The sequence below is a fragment of the Mytilus californianus genome, unplaced genomic scaffold (genome assembly GCF_021869535.1).
Source record: "Mytilus californianus isolate M0D057914Y unplaced genomic scaffold, xbMytCali1.0.p SCAF_5, whole genome shotgun sequence".
Classification (NCBI taxonomy): Eukaryota; Metazoa; Mollusca; class Bivalvia; order Mytilida; family Mytilidae; genus Mytilus; species Mytilus californianus.
Window position 1 is genome coordinate 23042260 of NW_026262701.1, and position 16707 is coordinate 23058966.

A 16707-nucleotide genomic window follows, 5' to 3' on the forward strand; every position below is an offset into this window, starting at 1 on the left:
CTATTTCTTGCATACTTCAACTTTTGTTGCAGGCGGGACAATAAAATTATACTTTGAAGTACATGGTTTATTTGTTTAATATGCTTAAAATAAAATTGAGAATGGAAATGGGGAATGTGTCAAAGAGACAACAACCCGACCATAGAGCAGACAACAGCCGAAGGCCACCAATGGGTCTTCAATGCAGGGAGAAACTCCCGCACCCGGAGGCGTCCTTCAGCTGGCCCCCAAACAAACATGTATACCAGTTCAGTGATAATGGACGTCATACTAAACTCCAAATTATACACAAGAAACTAAAATTAATTAGTGCATTTTGGCACTAATTTAGATTTTTATTTAATTCTAATTCAGACTTAAAGTACAGAAAGCAGTCATTTGACACTTAACAATTGTGACGGACTACGAGAGACCCTCATTGGTGGTTAAGGTCTTTTAACACACCCTGGTGCTAGTTAACAATTGTAAAGCCAACATAAACTTCAGATTCGATATACATGCACTGTTTTGTAAATTTCTCTGAAACTAGAAATTCACATTATCCAAATTGTTATTATATTAAAATGACTGATTATCCACTAAAGTACTCATGAACTCAGATATGATGCACTATTGTTATTAATATTCACTGAAACTATGAATTTTCATTATTCCAAATGGCTATTTCAAATGAATAATTATCAAAGGTATTCATGGAATTCAGATACAATGTGTGATTGCACTATTAATATGCACTGAAACTATGAAATCTTGTTATTCCAATTTCATTATTGATATACCAAATGAATAATTATCATGATTATCCAAGTTATTTAGTCATCCAGTACTGTGGTCCTCCTTTAATACAATTTGTAAGTTTCCTATTTGTAAAATGCACAATTTTTTTCTTGTCCAATTTAATCCTAACATCACAAGTCATCATCATCATGGAATAATGCTGCAAGTGCTATTCATTATTTCCAAAAACAATAAATAACTAGCACAAAATAATGAATTAATCCACTGTTTCACAATTTGCAGCTATTAGAGTGACTCAGTGACATCTATATGCACTTCCTATGCATCAAAGTGCACATGTAGTAGGCTTCATATTCTAAGTGGGAATCATGCTCAAGCCAATATGAATCTACAAAAAAATATATACATTGAGACTAAAGTACAGTAAAATTTTAACTAACATAATACTATATACATTGTACGGTACTTAGAAGAAGTCAATTACAATAACTGTATTTACCTAGATGAAAACTAGCATTCCTCATTTGATTGACAAAAAACTTCTAGGACTTATACAATTATATTTTTAAGTCCCAATTTTAAACAAGAAGAATAAATCTTTTTAGGGGGTCTAAATTCTATATATGGTGTTGCCTTTTTTCCTACATTAATGATTTTGTGACTGTGTACTTTCATTGAAGGGTTACTGTCTTATTGAGGCTCACACCATACTTTATTTCATCAATTCTTTAAAGTCAGACATCATGGACATAGTTATTCCTCTCTAAAACACAACAGGTTATTGCTTTTGTTCATGTTAATATGAAATAGATTGATACTACAGAGAAAAGTTTAAAGAATGAAAAAAATAATTAAATAAATAAATGCACTGTTACTATATAGATGCTATTGACTTTCCCTTTGTCAAGTGCATATAATGAATAAACCTTTGTGATGTAAATGTAGAATCTTTGTCCTAAGGTTAATCAGGATAATATATATACTGTTCCAAGGCTTAACCCTCCCTGTTAATGTTTTAAATCCTTGAGTTTAATTTTACATCTTTTGTGTTACTGGTATACTTTTTACTTATTACAGCTTGTATTAAATAATGCTTTGCAGCTCAGACAACACTTTCTTTATTTTATTTTAGTTATTTACCCAATTTTATTTTGATAAATCAATACTCAGATAACTTTTAAAATTTGCATTTTTTTTGTATCCAAAATAATTTTATATCCTGCTATTTCATATTTTTCTTAAATTATAATTTATTTTGAAAAAATTATCAAAATTTTGAAGAGGACAATTATAATTTGTGAACATCATTATAAAATCATCTTCAATATATACCCATCACAGTTTAAAATTCCTCCCCAAGGCAATAAACTATTGTGTGTCTTAATCTGTATATTAGCTATAGCATGTATATAAGAATTCCTGATTATCACCTATCCAGTGTTAACATCCTGATTATTACCTATTTTAACATTGTTTAATGTCACATTTGTTTGGTCATGAATTCATGTTCAGTAAATACATATATTTTAATTATTTATTTTGAATTTGAATAAAAGGTTTTTTTAAACTAAATTATTAAACATACAATGCAGTTAACACAGTAAATTTTATGACAACTTACTTGATAATACAATATCTATAAAAAATATTTTGAGCTTCATAAAATATTTTAAAAAAGTTTATACCATGTTTAGATAAAAAAAAATATGCTTACAGATAGATTTTTTTGTTATGTTTTCCCCACATAGTGAATGTTAAACATAAAATTATGTAGAAAAGGCAAAAAATCTGCAGTCAGATGTGAATGCACATGATGAAAGGAGATGTGGGATATAATTAAATATCAATGATGCATCAACCCAACAGTAAGGCAACAACAAAGTAACCAAAACACAATTTAACACACAAATTTGACTCATGAATAGAAAGTCCAGTCCTTTAATCATTTTAATGGTGGAATAAATAGAAGACCCTTGAATGTTACTACTAGACAACATTTATGGCATAAATGAATTTTGACTAACCATGCTACAGGGCACAATTTATATAAAAATTTCATATGAAAATATATAGTTTAGGTTCAAAGTATTTACAAATGTATAGTGATTTAATATTCTATGTTAAATCTAAAAAGAATATAATTATGATGCTAACTTTGCTCTTTTAATATGTTTTTTATTTCTTTTTAACTTAAAACCATGTACATGTAGCAATTAACATGATGAAATATTTATAGATATTTTATTCATTGTAATTATTCATTTTGAGAAAAGATGCAACAACCTCCACAACCCTTGTTCAATATGAATCCTTAAGTACATGATGAAACATTTACTAATTGAATTAGCACATTTTGTTTAATCAACTGTTTAAATGGCAACTGTATGACTCTGTGCATGGTTTCAGGAACATTTATTTAATAATATTGTTTTATTTTGATGATTAATGTTATTTTGAACCATCTAATACATATTCACTTTCAATGCCTAATATATTATCAAATGTATTCATGTTTTGTTGTTCATGATTTGGGAAATATTTAGAAATTGAATGAAAATGCATACTTGCTAAATAAGTCACTAAAATTAATAATTTTCATAAAATTTTATGGTCATATCATATGTTTTCGTACACCGTCATATTAATTCATTTTGTACTACATGTATGCATGTTTTTTCAATGGAAATTGTGACGTCACAATGCATTCTTAATAGAATGAAAACTATCAGCCAATAAAGCAAAACCAGGAAAATACTTGTAATCCAGCATTAGTAACACAATTATATGGATATGTACATGTAACTATTGGTTGGTTGTTGGTTATAAAAAGTCCAGTGACAAGTATCTCATGCAAATTTAAGACCAGAGAGTTAACAATACATTAACATACAATATGTACATGATGTATACATAGGTCCTGTAAAAGGCCATCCCACACAACAAAAGTTAGCCAATGCCCCACATGTTAGAGTTTAACAGTAAGACGAAAAAGATCAAGAGTAACATTTTTTTATTCCTTTGACCTTGTCACCCTTGGTGTGATGTATTCAAAGTAAATAATGGATTAAATGACATACACATGATAAAAATTGGAGGGGGAATGGTGTCATACATGAATTTCAATGATGCACAACTTTTCCAAGCCCAAATCCTAACTTTGCCTTGGAACATGCAACTATGCACGAGTGTGGTGATATAGATCGTCGATTCATAGCCTGTCTGTAGTGTAGGAAGAACAAATGTGCACATTTTCCCTTCAAAATCTTGGATCCATGATTATTCGATAGACATGCTTTAAAATATTGTTCATTTCTACTCACCGATTGTAATTTCCAGCTCAGGTTATATTGTACATGTGGTCTAACATCTGTAGTTTCCTGTGTAAAATATAGTTTGCCGACCTGCAGGTCCAGCTTGCCGACAAGAAAATAAAGAGGGTAAATCGTTCACGGTGAACAATTGTTTTCCGTTTTTAATGAAACTTGACAGATTTAATTAATTTTTTTTTATCATCGGAAATATCCCTCACGGGGAGTAATTCGAATTAAACTGTACAATATTGGTAACTTAGTCATATTCTTTAAATTTACTTCAGGTACACCGACGGTACATTTTCTATTCCTCAGAATTTATCAAAACTTTTTCAAATATAAATTTGAATGAATTCATTAGCATCTTCTTCAATAATATTAAAACTCCATTTTTAAACGAAGGCTTCTGGTATGTAAAACCAGTTATGAACGAATCTGAATAGATAAATTAAAAAGTACAGATACCTAAAGGAAAGTCAAACGCACATGTCAAAAATGAACGGACAATGCTATGGCAATAAACGGAAAACGACAAAAGACAAACAACGATCGCAAAATAAATAAATAAAAAACAAAACAAGTCAACAACCGCACAATAGATAATAATAGTATAAATTATGGGCTATTTCACAACTATATCAAATCTTGAGAGCCGGGTGAAACGTAATTTCTTTTTTACATTGAGTTGCTACCGTGACGCTAAAATATTTGTCGACTGCAACAACCTATGAAATGTTTGTTTTAAACATTTAACGACTGTAGCAACCTTTTACAATTTGTAATAAACATTTTATGACTGTAACAACCTTTAAAAAGTTGTAACAAACATTTTACAACTGTCCCAACTCTAAAAACGTTGTAACAAACATTTTTTGACTACATCAACGTCTGAAAAGTTGACACAAACAAATTTCAACTGTCCCAACTATTAAAAGGTTGGGACAAACATTATACAACTGCCACAACTTTTGGAAAGACTGTAATAAATAGTATTTGACTGTGACAACCCCGTAAACCACTGCAACAGTCCTTAAATTACTGTTGATAACATTTTTTGATTTTCACAACCCATAAAAGTGTTGGGACAGACATTAATCAACTGTATCAGTTTCTTTGACAGTCATCTTCAGTCTTCCACAGACTAAGACAGTCGTACAACGACTGTTACTGGTATGGACAGTTGTTTTTTCGTCCAGTAGTGGTACTCGGTGCAATTTGGGTACTGTGAAGTTATATTTATCAATTGCATAACGATTTTTTCATTTAGTTTCATAATAAACATGTAATTATGTTGACATTTTTGTCGTTGTTACGCTTCATTTGAATAACCGAGTTACATAAAACATGGAAAAAGCACATTGTTACAAGAAAACTTAGAAATCTTTGATTGATCAAAAGATATCATACCTTGTGGTTTTTCAGATTTTACATGAGTCACATATATGAAAAAATGAACTAAGAATATGTTATTTAACGTCCAAATACTGGACGCAATGTGTGTTTCAAACATAACATATTCCAAGGTAAATTGAAAAAAAAAAATACTTTCTAAATTTTTTTATTCGTGATGAACGTGTCAGAAATGCATTTCTACAAGAGCATTCCCCTTATTCTTGAAACTGAATCAATTAAATCTACTTGTAAAAAATCAAGGCATTTGGTAAAGGTATTTTTTTCTTAGTCGATATGCATTAAAGTCTTGTTTGCTGCTATATCTGTCTGCTTATGTATTTTAAAACATTTTGATATCGAACATTTTTTTATTCTGTAATTTTTTTTAAAAACTAAACAAATGATTTCTTGTTCATAACGCTCTACACGTTAGTTGGACTTTTACACATATCTTACCTTCTGCTTTAAGTTTTTTATTTTCCCCTGAAATAAAGAATCGAATCATTGCGATTATAAAAATAATCTATACAAATATAAATAAATTTGTTCAACAATGAATCTGTAATGTTACACATCTTAATATTAAAAAAATCTTACAAAAGTATCTCGACAATGGAACAAAACTTTTATGTATTTTCTATTTATCTCTTTTTGCTCATTTCAATTTTTTAACGCATGTACAATATAGTAGTTTTCACTGAAATGAAAACATGAACTAAGAATATGTTAGTCATCGTTTAATTACTGGACGCAACATTTCAAATATCACATATTCCAAGGTAAATTGTAAAAACTTTTAACGTTATAGGTTTCTTAATGTTCTTTTTCGTTGATGAACGTATCAAAATAAAGGTATTTTTTCTTAATCGATATGCATTTAAGTCTTTTTTGTTGCTAGATCTGTCTTTTTATGTATTTTAAATCATTTTGATATCGAACTGTTTTTGATTCTGTAATTTCTTTTAAAAACCAAACAAAAAAAAACATTTGTTTTGATAAATACATGTATCTTACCTTCTGGTTTGACAGGCTTTTTATTTCCCCCTGAAATAAAGAATCGAACCATTGCGATGATGATAATAATGTATACAAATATAAATAAAATTGTTCAACGATGAATCTGTAATGTTACACAACTTCCCTTTTCACGAATGTGACTTACCGAATTAGACTGTTTACCGGATTTGTAATAACATAAGCAACTCGACGGGTGCCACATGTGGAGCAGGATCTGCTGACCCTTTCGGAGCACCTGAGATCACCCCCAGTTTTTGGTGGGGTTCGTGTTGCTTAGTCTTTAGTTTTCTATGTTCTGTCATCTGTACTAGTATTTGTCTGTTTGTCTTTTTATTTTTGGCCATGACGTTGTCAGTTTGTTTTCGATCTATGAGTTTGACTGCCCCTCTGGTATCTTTCGTCCCTCTTTAATAAATCAAATCTTACAAAAGTCTCTTGACTATGGAACAAAACTTTAATGTATTTTCTATTTATTTCTTTTTGCTCATTTCAGTTTTTAACGCATGTACAATATACATGTATTAGTTTTCAAGTTTACATTCATGCAGATTTGTCAATAGCATGTTTCCTCATTTTGAATCGCACAAATGAGCAGACGAACAAAAATATGTCATTTAGGTTATACTTACTTTTATTCCGACACACCCGTTTATATAAAAATAAAAAATTGTGGTTGGATTTCCAATGAGACAACTCTCCACCAGAGACCAAAGGACATAGAAGTTAACAACTATAGGTCACCGTACGTTAAACCGAATACGCGTTAATTGAGATTCATTTTTAGAATTTGTGATTCCCTTTATATTATTTTTCGTTTTCAATTCTTATACTTTGTTATAGAAAGGATTATTTAATGTTATGTATCTATATTTTTCAAATCAATACTTCAGTTCCATTCATCCATGCATCATGTAGTAACATACACAAGAGAATGGCGTTAATACATGGCCGTTTTTATAAATACATGTTTCTTACCTTCTGGTTTTGCAGGTCGTTTTTCATTTTCACCTGAAGTAAAAAATCGAATCAATACGATTAAAATAATAATACAAATACAAATATAAATAAATTTGTTCAACAATGAATCTCTAATGTTACACATTTTAATAAAAAATCTTGTAAAAGTCTCTTGACAATGGAACAAAACTTTTGAGTCAAAACGCTTGAGATGTGTAAATAAAAGAAAAGTGTGGTATGTGTCAAGACTTTTGTCAATTTCTTTTGGTTACAATTTGAGACAATCGTTTTTAGTCAAAGGGAGCTAAAACACAGGTTCAACAAAGGATTGTATAATAGAATTTTACTTGATATCTATTAACTTTACTGAATTTCACATTTTATTGTATAGGTCAAGTTTGGCAAATGATGAGACATACGTTTTTAGTCAGAGGAAACTAATACAAAGTCTCTACTAAAACTTATATCAAAGCTTTCACTGAATCATTGAACTACCAGTTTAGGAAATCTTGTAATAATCAAGTTTGGACAATTTTAGACACTAGTTTTTAGCCAGTGGAAGCTATTACACTGTCTTAAGTAAATTTTCCTCTTCATTTCATAGCACATCATATTTTATTAAATTAAATCTCACTATAATTAGTGTGAGGTAAGATGTACTTTTAATATATGAATATCTAATATTTTGTCCCGTGGGGTCGGATGTACTTTTGTTAAATAAGTGTCATAGCAGATATTATTTTATTCTTTATGAGTATTTATATAGTATTTGAATCAATCTTTTGAAAGATACCCTAGGCAACTGTCTAGAAATTCACTAAAGGTGTACTTAGTATTGATAAATTTGCAAGTTGTTTTTATTGGTCTTGAGCTTGACTACATTGTGTAATTTTGATCTCAAATATTTGCTACTGTTATGTGTTGTAATAATACATATATGTATCAAAATAAAGCATTTGCCACTTCTGAATTGTTTGGTATAAAGGACATGGTATGATAAGGGTTGTTTTTGGCACCCTCTCTAAATAAGTTTATATTAATATCATTGATGGTCTTAGTAAAGAAACTTGAAAAAACAATGATTTTATATTGTTCCGGTAAAAGGATGGTTGCCTAGCAACTGTTTTAGTTCAGTATCTAAATTATCACATAGGAATTGCTTTATCTGAACAAATTCAAATATTTCAAAAATAATATTGTTTGTCCAAGAAGAACTTGAAGTCACAAATAAAAAGCCTCTTTGATTTCGTTCAATATATGCCTAGAAACAACCTAGCAACAGAAATTTTGCCTAGCAACGGTTAAAAAAGTGTGTTTTCCCTCTGAAGCATGCATACAGCAAGTATTTCAATATTTTACATTTCCATATGGTGTTTCATTCCCATATACTATCATATACATCTTTATTCTTAACAAATTCCGTATTGAGCATAGCAACACAAATGTTGCTTAGCAATGGGAAAATATGTTTGAATTGAAGACAAATGCAAATCAATTAGTCATTTTATTGAACAAACTAAATGAAATGTAATGCAGACTGTCTGTTGATGAACAACTTTTAGTTAGAAATGAAAAGTAAACTCAATTGTAGTTCACTTACTGCTTATCAACAACTAAGCAACATAACAAGTGCTTAGCAACCGTTCAATAATAGTTCTTAATGTTATCTGAAGTATGAATTTAGTCATTTTGTACTGGAACAAAATGCTAACTTGATATATAACTTGCCATGGTGTAAACTATCTAACAAGTATTAAGTCTGTAACTTGTCATGACAAAACTATATACTAATTATCAAATCAATATCTTAAAAGGGGGGGGGGGGTACTTCAATACTTAGTTGATAGGCTAGGTTTCTGTTACCCCCTTTTCATTTGAATTTAAAAAAATGTATACCTTTTCATATATTGCGTAGGTCAAATTGTTACCTTTTCCCATATTGTTTTGGTTTCGTTTGGTGTGTAATGTAACAGTGGCCATGGAATACCAAAGTGCAAAAGGGAGAAAATTGGTTGATAAAACAAAGCCAGGAACACCAAAAAGATGACAGATGAAGTTTATTGACCTTATCATATATTTCTGATAGTTTTCTCGACCTATTCACATATTTTCAAGATTAAAAAGGTGACCTATACCAGCGGCATGTCCTATCACCTTATATATAGGAAGTGGACCTCCCGAGAAATTATCTGACCGAAACAAGATTCGAATTTTATCTGTGACTTGTCATGATAAAACAATACACCAAATATCAAATCAATATCTTCAAGCACGAAGAAAAACAAGTGTGGAAAACTGATTTGCTGGACTGACGGATGGACAGACAGACAGACGGACTGAGTGCAAACCTAAAGTCCCCTTCGACTTCGTCGGTAGGGGACTAATAAATTGAAGAAATGAATTGAAACTATACAAAGTCTTCTTAAAACTGACTGCACGTTTAATGTTTTATCAAATCGTGCAATTTGAAAAGTTGTAATAAAATGACATTTGGTGATCTCAACTTTCTATGATCAATAATCACATTACATGTATGTCTTATAAGAAGCCATATTTTGAATTGCATGACAACACTTGAGAGGCATTCCAAAATCAGATGTTATTTCTCCAAAAAATGAAACATTTATGACAGCACATACTTTTCTTAACAACGTCACAACAATGCATAGGAAAAAACAACGAAGAATTTGACAAAACTCAAAATTACATAGATAAATCATTGAAATGTAATAACGCTTTGAATGCCTCTTTAGAAACTTCCGTGCTTTATCCAAAATGTGCTTCGATCATCGCTTTACACCCAATTACAAAAAGAAGTATTTGATTCTTAATTGAGTATTTGATTCTTATTTGGTCCACTAATTAAATGCGCATAAACATACAGCTAAGAATAAAAGTGGTGATATGTTTAGTATTTTTTTTTCAAGCTAAAAATATAAATCATTTATAGTTACATTGATCTATTGTAGTTAATTTTCGAATGTTCTATATTCATCTTTTAAAACACCATGCATATTTTGGTGCACAGTTTCGCTTTGTTAGTTATTTTCCCACCCAGCATTAAACTCATGAGACAAACACCGCCTCAGTTGTCTCGTTGAAGCGTCTTCACCTCGAGTACAGGATACCATGTGTTGGGTCTAACCAAAGACTTTGCTGATTTTCCGTATCACGTGGCTTTCAGGGGTCAGAGCAAAGACTAGATGGTTCGGAGTCAGAATATATAGTGTCCAGTTAGGGTGATATGTTTTCCTGCGGACTGTAACTTTATGAGCACATTAAAAATAGTTACACAAACATCCCATGCAGTAACACAATGTCCAGTATAGATAGTTTTTATATCATGAATTATAATTGATATGGTCAAATTAATAAACTAACTGATTTAAAAAATTGAATTGTTTGAAAAACTACATCTTATCTGTTCAGGAAAAGATAACTTTGACTTTATTTTGCAAAAGTTTCGGAATTTTGAGCCTTTTACAAAATGTTTTATGGCTTTTGACTTGTTTTATTCGACCGTCACTGATGAGTCTTCTGTTCTTTGAAATATGTTTAAAGTCATAATTGTACTGCAATTTAAGAGGAGTTATGATTGATTGAATGTTGTTTTTTGACCGCCCAGTGGCAAACACCTCATGCATACTTTTGACGGAAAGTAATATAGAGAATAATTTTCAGACAAGACATACGAAGTAGCATGCGTTTTCGTTAAAAAAGATCGGATGCAAGGCGGAGGACAATTGCAAATAATGCAAACTTCACAAAGACACAAAGTATACTCAATATACATACTAGTGTTGGATAGTTTTGTTTGATCTTTATTACTGTTACACTTACAAAATTGAATAATTAAATTTGCCACATGGTTTCTTCTTATGTCGTATGAACTACAATATATGTAATTATTCACAGTTTTGTAATTCATTTTCGCCATCCATAATGATTGCCTAAATGTTAACTTGGCATGCCATCCTTGATAGAAATGCGGACGTGAAAGAAAGCACTTTGATAAAAGCGTCAACAGAGATATTACATTTCAGGGCGACGATTTCGTCATTTATAGAACAAAATACGTGTTTCTGAATGGGTAATTTGAATTTAAATATAATGTTGACATCAATATCGATCTGGTGAGTAAAGAATTTTGATTTAAAATGTGGGTTTGCTTACAGTTCTACGGAAAATAAATGCTTAACAAATCTTTGCAGTTACGCTACAAAAGACATGTTTATGCTTCAACATGATTAACTTCTGTGTCACAGTGTTCTAAATATTGAAATTTTGTTAAAAAAGGAACTGTTATTAAATAACGTTCGTTTCATTTACATTCACAAAATTTCTCTGAGGTTTGTCACAGATCCTTTTGATTTTGTGTCAAAACTCGACCGTGTCTGCTAATATGTCTCTTTAAATTCATACAATAATAAATACAGGAATATCATGTGATCCTTTCTCATAGATGTTAAATTTTCGTCATAAAGAAACTAACCAGTAAAGATCATTATAGCACGCACAAAAGTTTGTCGTCGGATCCTGTGAATACCGGAAATCATCTCCGGTCCGTAGTTCGTTCAAATATTTCGATGATTCAATGAAAACTACGACGATTTTTTTTCACTTTTATTAATTTTTAACTATGAGCGTACCTACGGCCCACTTAGATATTTCAACTGCATCAACATTTATATTCAAGGAACATCTGGTATAAATATGATCGTGGGCCGTAGGTACGCTCATAGTTTAAAATACAGAAAAAGGTTTGGAAACTGCCATTTTTATGCCTTTTCTCGAATCTTGAGGTGTTTACAGCAACAAAGCATGAATAATATCAACGGAAGTTGACAAATCTATTGATGTTAACAAAAATACAGGTTTTAAACTTTAAAAATATACTATTATAATCCATGACATGTCACTTTTAATTTGGGGGCCGTTCTCTGATGCTTATCGTACCTTGTCCTTTGTGATATCAGTCTCAAGAAGACCCTTCACGTTCACTATTAATAATCGAATAGGAGTTTAGGCTTGATCTTAAGACACATAGGAATCACTTCTCGAAAAAAAGAGGTCGATTGTCCTTCGTTTTAGATCTAGATAGGGAATTAGGTAGTTTAGGTTTTCGTTTGGGTTTATATATTTAGATGTTTCGGTGTATTTGTGTTTCTGCCATTTTCTCCATTGACCCGCTACACTATACTTAGGCATTGCAAAAAGTCGTGTTTTTCTTTGACTGTAAATGACGTCTTAATACTATATACATTAGAAGTTGTATGTTTACTGATTAATTTTTTAGTATTAGTAACATAATTTTTTCATTAGTTGATATTGGCTTGGAACTAGTTTCAGTAACTTTGAGTATTTGCTGGTTTGCATTTTATATTTTGTGTTTATGTTTTTTTGTTTTTTGTTCTTTGTATCGATCTGATGACTTTAAGTCCTTTTCAACTGATTTTTATAGTTTGTTGTTATTTTGTGTTGTTACACCACTGTTCCAGGTTAGAGGAACGGTTTGGAGCCAACGAACATGTGTTTTACCCCGCAACATTCTGTATGTCCCTGTCCCAAGCCAGGGCCCTGCAATTCATTGGTTGTCGTTTGTTGCCATATATCATATTTGTTTTTCTTCCATTGTTTTGTACATACATGAGGCCATTAGTTTTCTCGTTTAAATTGTTATACCTTTGTCATTTCGGGGCCAATTATAGCTTACTATGCGGTATTGCTTTTGCTCATTGTTGAAGGCCGTACGGAGGCACGTAGTTGTTATCTTCTACAGATGGGTGCAGTCCTAACCTTTTCAAACGATAACTTAAAGCAGTCCTTATGACTAAAGTTAACTTTAGCAAATTTTAGCAGACCTTCAAGTTAACTTTATCCTTACCACAACAGACCTAAGTCGTCAATTTTGGGACTGCTGCAGACCCTCGTCAGTTTGACAAGACCTATGGACAGGACATGACCAGATCAGACCTGTTAATCTGTCCTGTGGACAAGAATGCTATTTGATAGACCAGTTTTGGGTCAGGTCTGCTTTTTGATCGGTCCTAAGGATATATATCTTTTACTAAACTTGTTGATACATGAGTGTGATGATATTTTAATGATATTCATCAATCAAAGCATTCCTGCTTACTAGTTAACTTTATATCATGTTAACTTTATCTTGGAGCAGACCAGACCAAAGTTAACTTTTATAAGAACAGGTTTGGTTCGACAGAGCAGTCCAGATCAAGTCTTCTTTTTAGGTTAACATGAATTCTGTCCAAGAACCGATCGGAGCAGTCATAAATCCTGTAACCGCTAAATGTCTGTTTTTTTTTCTGTCCCAAGTTAACTTCCACCAGTCATAAAGTCTGGTCATCAAGTTAACTAGATGAACAGGTAAGGACTTTACCTATCTGTATGTCCTTAGGTCTGTCGCGGAAAATTGTTTCTTTGACAATCATACCACATCGTCAAACGAATTGAAAACAACTGTCATATTCCTGAATTGGCACAGGCATTTCCCTATGTAGACAATGGTGGATTAAACCTGGTTTTACAGATAGCTAAACCTCTCAATGTATGATAGTTGCATAAAATTCAATTATATTGACCATAATGTGTGAACAAAACAAACAGAAATAATAGGTAAAAATGTCAAAAATAGAGGTACAGCAGTCAACAATGTGTTATTATCTTAATCACTATAAAACAAACAAATATGTCAACAAAGAAAAAAAATGGCATATAGACATAGCACATATGCAGAAATGAAAGACAAAAATACAAAAAATTACCACAGCACAAAACACATTGGCGGGATGCATAAGTACCGAGCCACGCCAAAACGATATTACCAAAAATGGACTAAACAGTAAAGGTTTATAATTTACTAAGACAAATAAAACAACACTTTAAAACGTAATTAAGATGATAAACAACGTCAGTACCTAGAATCTATACTTTAAGACCATCATGTATTATTTGTGAAGTTAATACGGAATATTTATCAACAAGGTCTTGGTATCTTCCGATGATCTTTTTTTTTTAAAAGGACGAGACGTTCTTTGACATAATTCTGCTTCATCAAGTACTCACTCAGAAGACTGAGCACTCGAATACAATTTTAATACTCAGATACTGGTTTGCCTTTTAAAAATCTTGAGACACTTCTCCTCTCTTTAGTTCCCTTTGAAATATCCCCTTCGTAATACTGATTAATATCTATTAACAAATTAAATACAGTTCACCTCAAGTCTAACGTCTTACATGTAAATTCAGTACTCTTTTTTGAAATTGAAAAAAATAACATTTACACATTGTTGGTGTTTAATTCCTTGAATAATTCATTTCAAAATAAATTATAAATAGTTTACATAGTATATACTTGATGATAAAGTTATGATCATTGTTGAATGTACTCGTTTTAGCAATCAAATTATGAGTAAAATAGCGATATATTCAATGCTGACTCTCTACATGAACATCCAATCTCTTTTTATATACAGTTAATAAACCAGTTAATATTTTCAAATTTTACTGATTCAGTGTTTCAAAGTTGCGTTGAATTGTTACATGTATTATAAATTTTTAATTTTGATAAACAAAAATTATTGAAGAAATATTTAGATAATTATGCATAAGTAATTCATACTTATGGAAATTTCAAATGACACCGATAAGTGGAACAATGGCACAATTCTCCATTAATATTTTATCCAATTACATACATTTTTTTCACTGACTGATCGGACCTGGTTACCAAACCAAACTATACATTCTAATGCGACATTTATCTTGTCATGCTTAAATATTTTGGTGAGCATTTCCTTGTCTGTACAGAGATGTCGATAGTCACTTATTCAAATTCTTGCTTTGAAATACTGGAAACAACTGGTTTCAAGTTTGCAATTTTAAAAGGGTTATTGTTTCTATGTATTTTTGAGTTATCTCCATTCGCTAACTGTTGAGCGGAAAATGTGAAAGTATGCCGAAGGGTAAATGGTATGCAATTTTTCAACCATTTTTGTCTAAAAGCAATTTCGTTTAAAATTGTAATTTGTAATTTTGAGTGTCCTCCACAAACGAAAGCCAAATAAATGAGGATATATTAAGTTACAAAATGTATTTTGAATACACTTCTTCAACTCTAATCTAAGTAAAACATTGCTCTGTACATCTCTCTTTTAAAATATTATTTCAGATCTTATAAGACAACAAAATAAAATAAAACACATTAGAAAACAAATTATTCCTTCTTGAAAATACTCAACACGTTAGCTAGACTTAAAAGGAACATTTGTTTACGCGTTTTGCGGTGGCCGAAGTTCTGAGAGGTCTCGGAGCAAAGGTCATTGTATTAGGGAAAATTATGGCGAATTAGTGTACTGGAAGACAATGATTCAATAGCAGTACATTTATGAAGAAATTTACAAGAAAGTTCACTTACACATGTTCCATAGTAAAACTTCAAGTATATAAAACATCTTCAACTTTTTTTTTATTAAATATGAAGTTTCATATGACTTACATCAAACGAATGGAAAACAACTGTCATATTCCTGACTTGGTACAGGCATTTCCCTATGTAGACAATGGTGGATTAAACCTGGTTTTATAGCTAGCTAAACCTCTCACTTGTATGATAGTTGCATAAAATTCCATTATATTGACCATAATGTGTGAACAAAACAAACAGACATAATAGGTAAAAATGTCAAAAATAGAGGTACAGCAGTCAACAATGTGTTATAATCCTAATCACTATAAGACAAACAAATATGTCAACAAAGAAAAAAAATGGCATAGACATAGTACATATGCAGAAATGAAAGACAAAAATACAAAAAATTACCACAGCACAAAACACATTGGCGGGATGCATAAGTACCGAGCCACGCCAAAAGGATATTACCAAAACTGGACTAAACAGTAAAGGTTAATAATTTACTAAGACAAATAAAAGAACACTTTAACACGTAATTAAGATGATAAACAACGTCAGTACCTATATTCTATACTTTAAGACCATCATCTATTATTTGTGAAGTTGATACGGAATATTTATCAACAAGGTCATGGTATCTTCCGATGATCTTTTTTTGAAAAAGAACGAGACATTCTTTGACATAACTCTGGTTCATCAACTTTCTGCTCAGACACTGGTGACGTTTTATAAAAGTCTGGGTAGCAGCTGCAAGCTCTTGAATACCGAATGAGTTGGGTAATATATATCCCATATGCAGGTGAAGTTGTTAAATTGCTACTAAGGTGGGGGAAATTGATTATTTCAAAATTAAAATCGACT

At 31.2% G+C, this 16707-nt stretch overlaps 1 protein-coding gene and 1 long non-coding RNA gene across 7 annotated transcripts in view; both read right to left on the bottom strand.

Annotated features, from left to right (window-relative positions):
- The window catches only part of LOC127703040 (uncharacterized), a 925706-nt gene that overhangs the window by 386007 nt on the left and 522992 nt on the right, over positions 1–16707 (bottom strand). The window lies entirely within an intron of this gene.
- LOC127703057 (uncharacterized) lies at positions 298–4247 on the bottom strand. The gene is made up of 2 exons (XR_007982642.1): positions 4059–4247; positions 298–1126 (listed from the first exon to the last, which is right to left on the bottom strand). It is a non-coding gene; the product is annotated as an uncharacterized LOC127703057 (long non-coding RNA).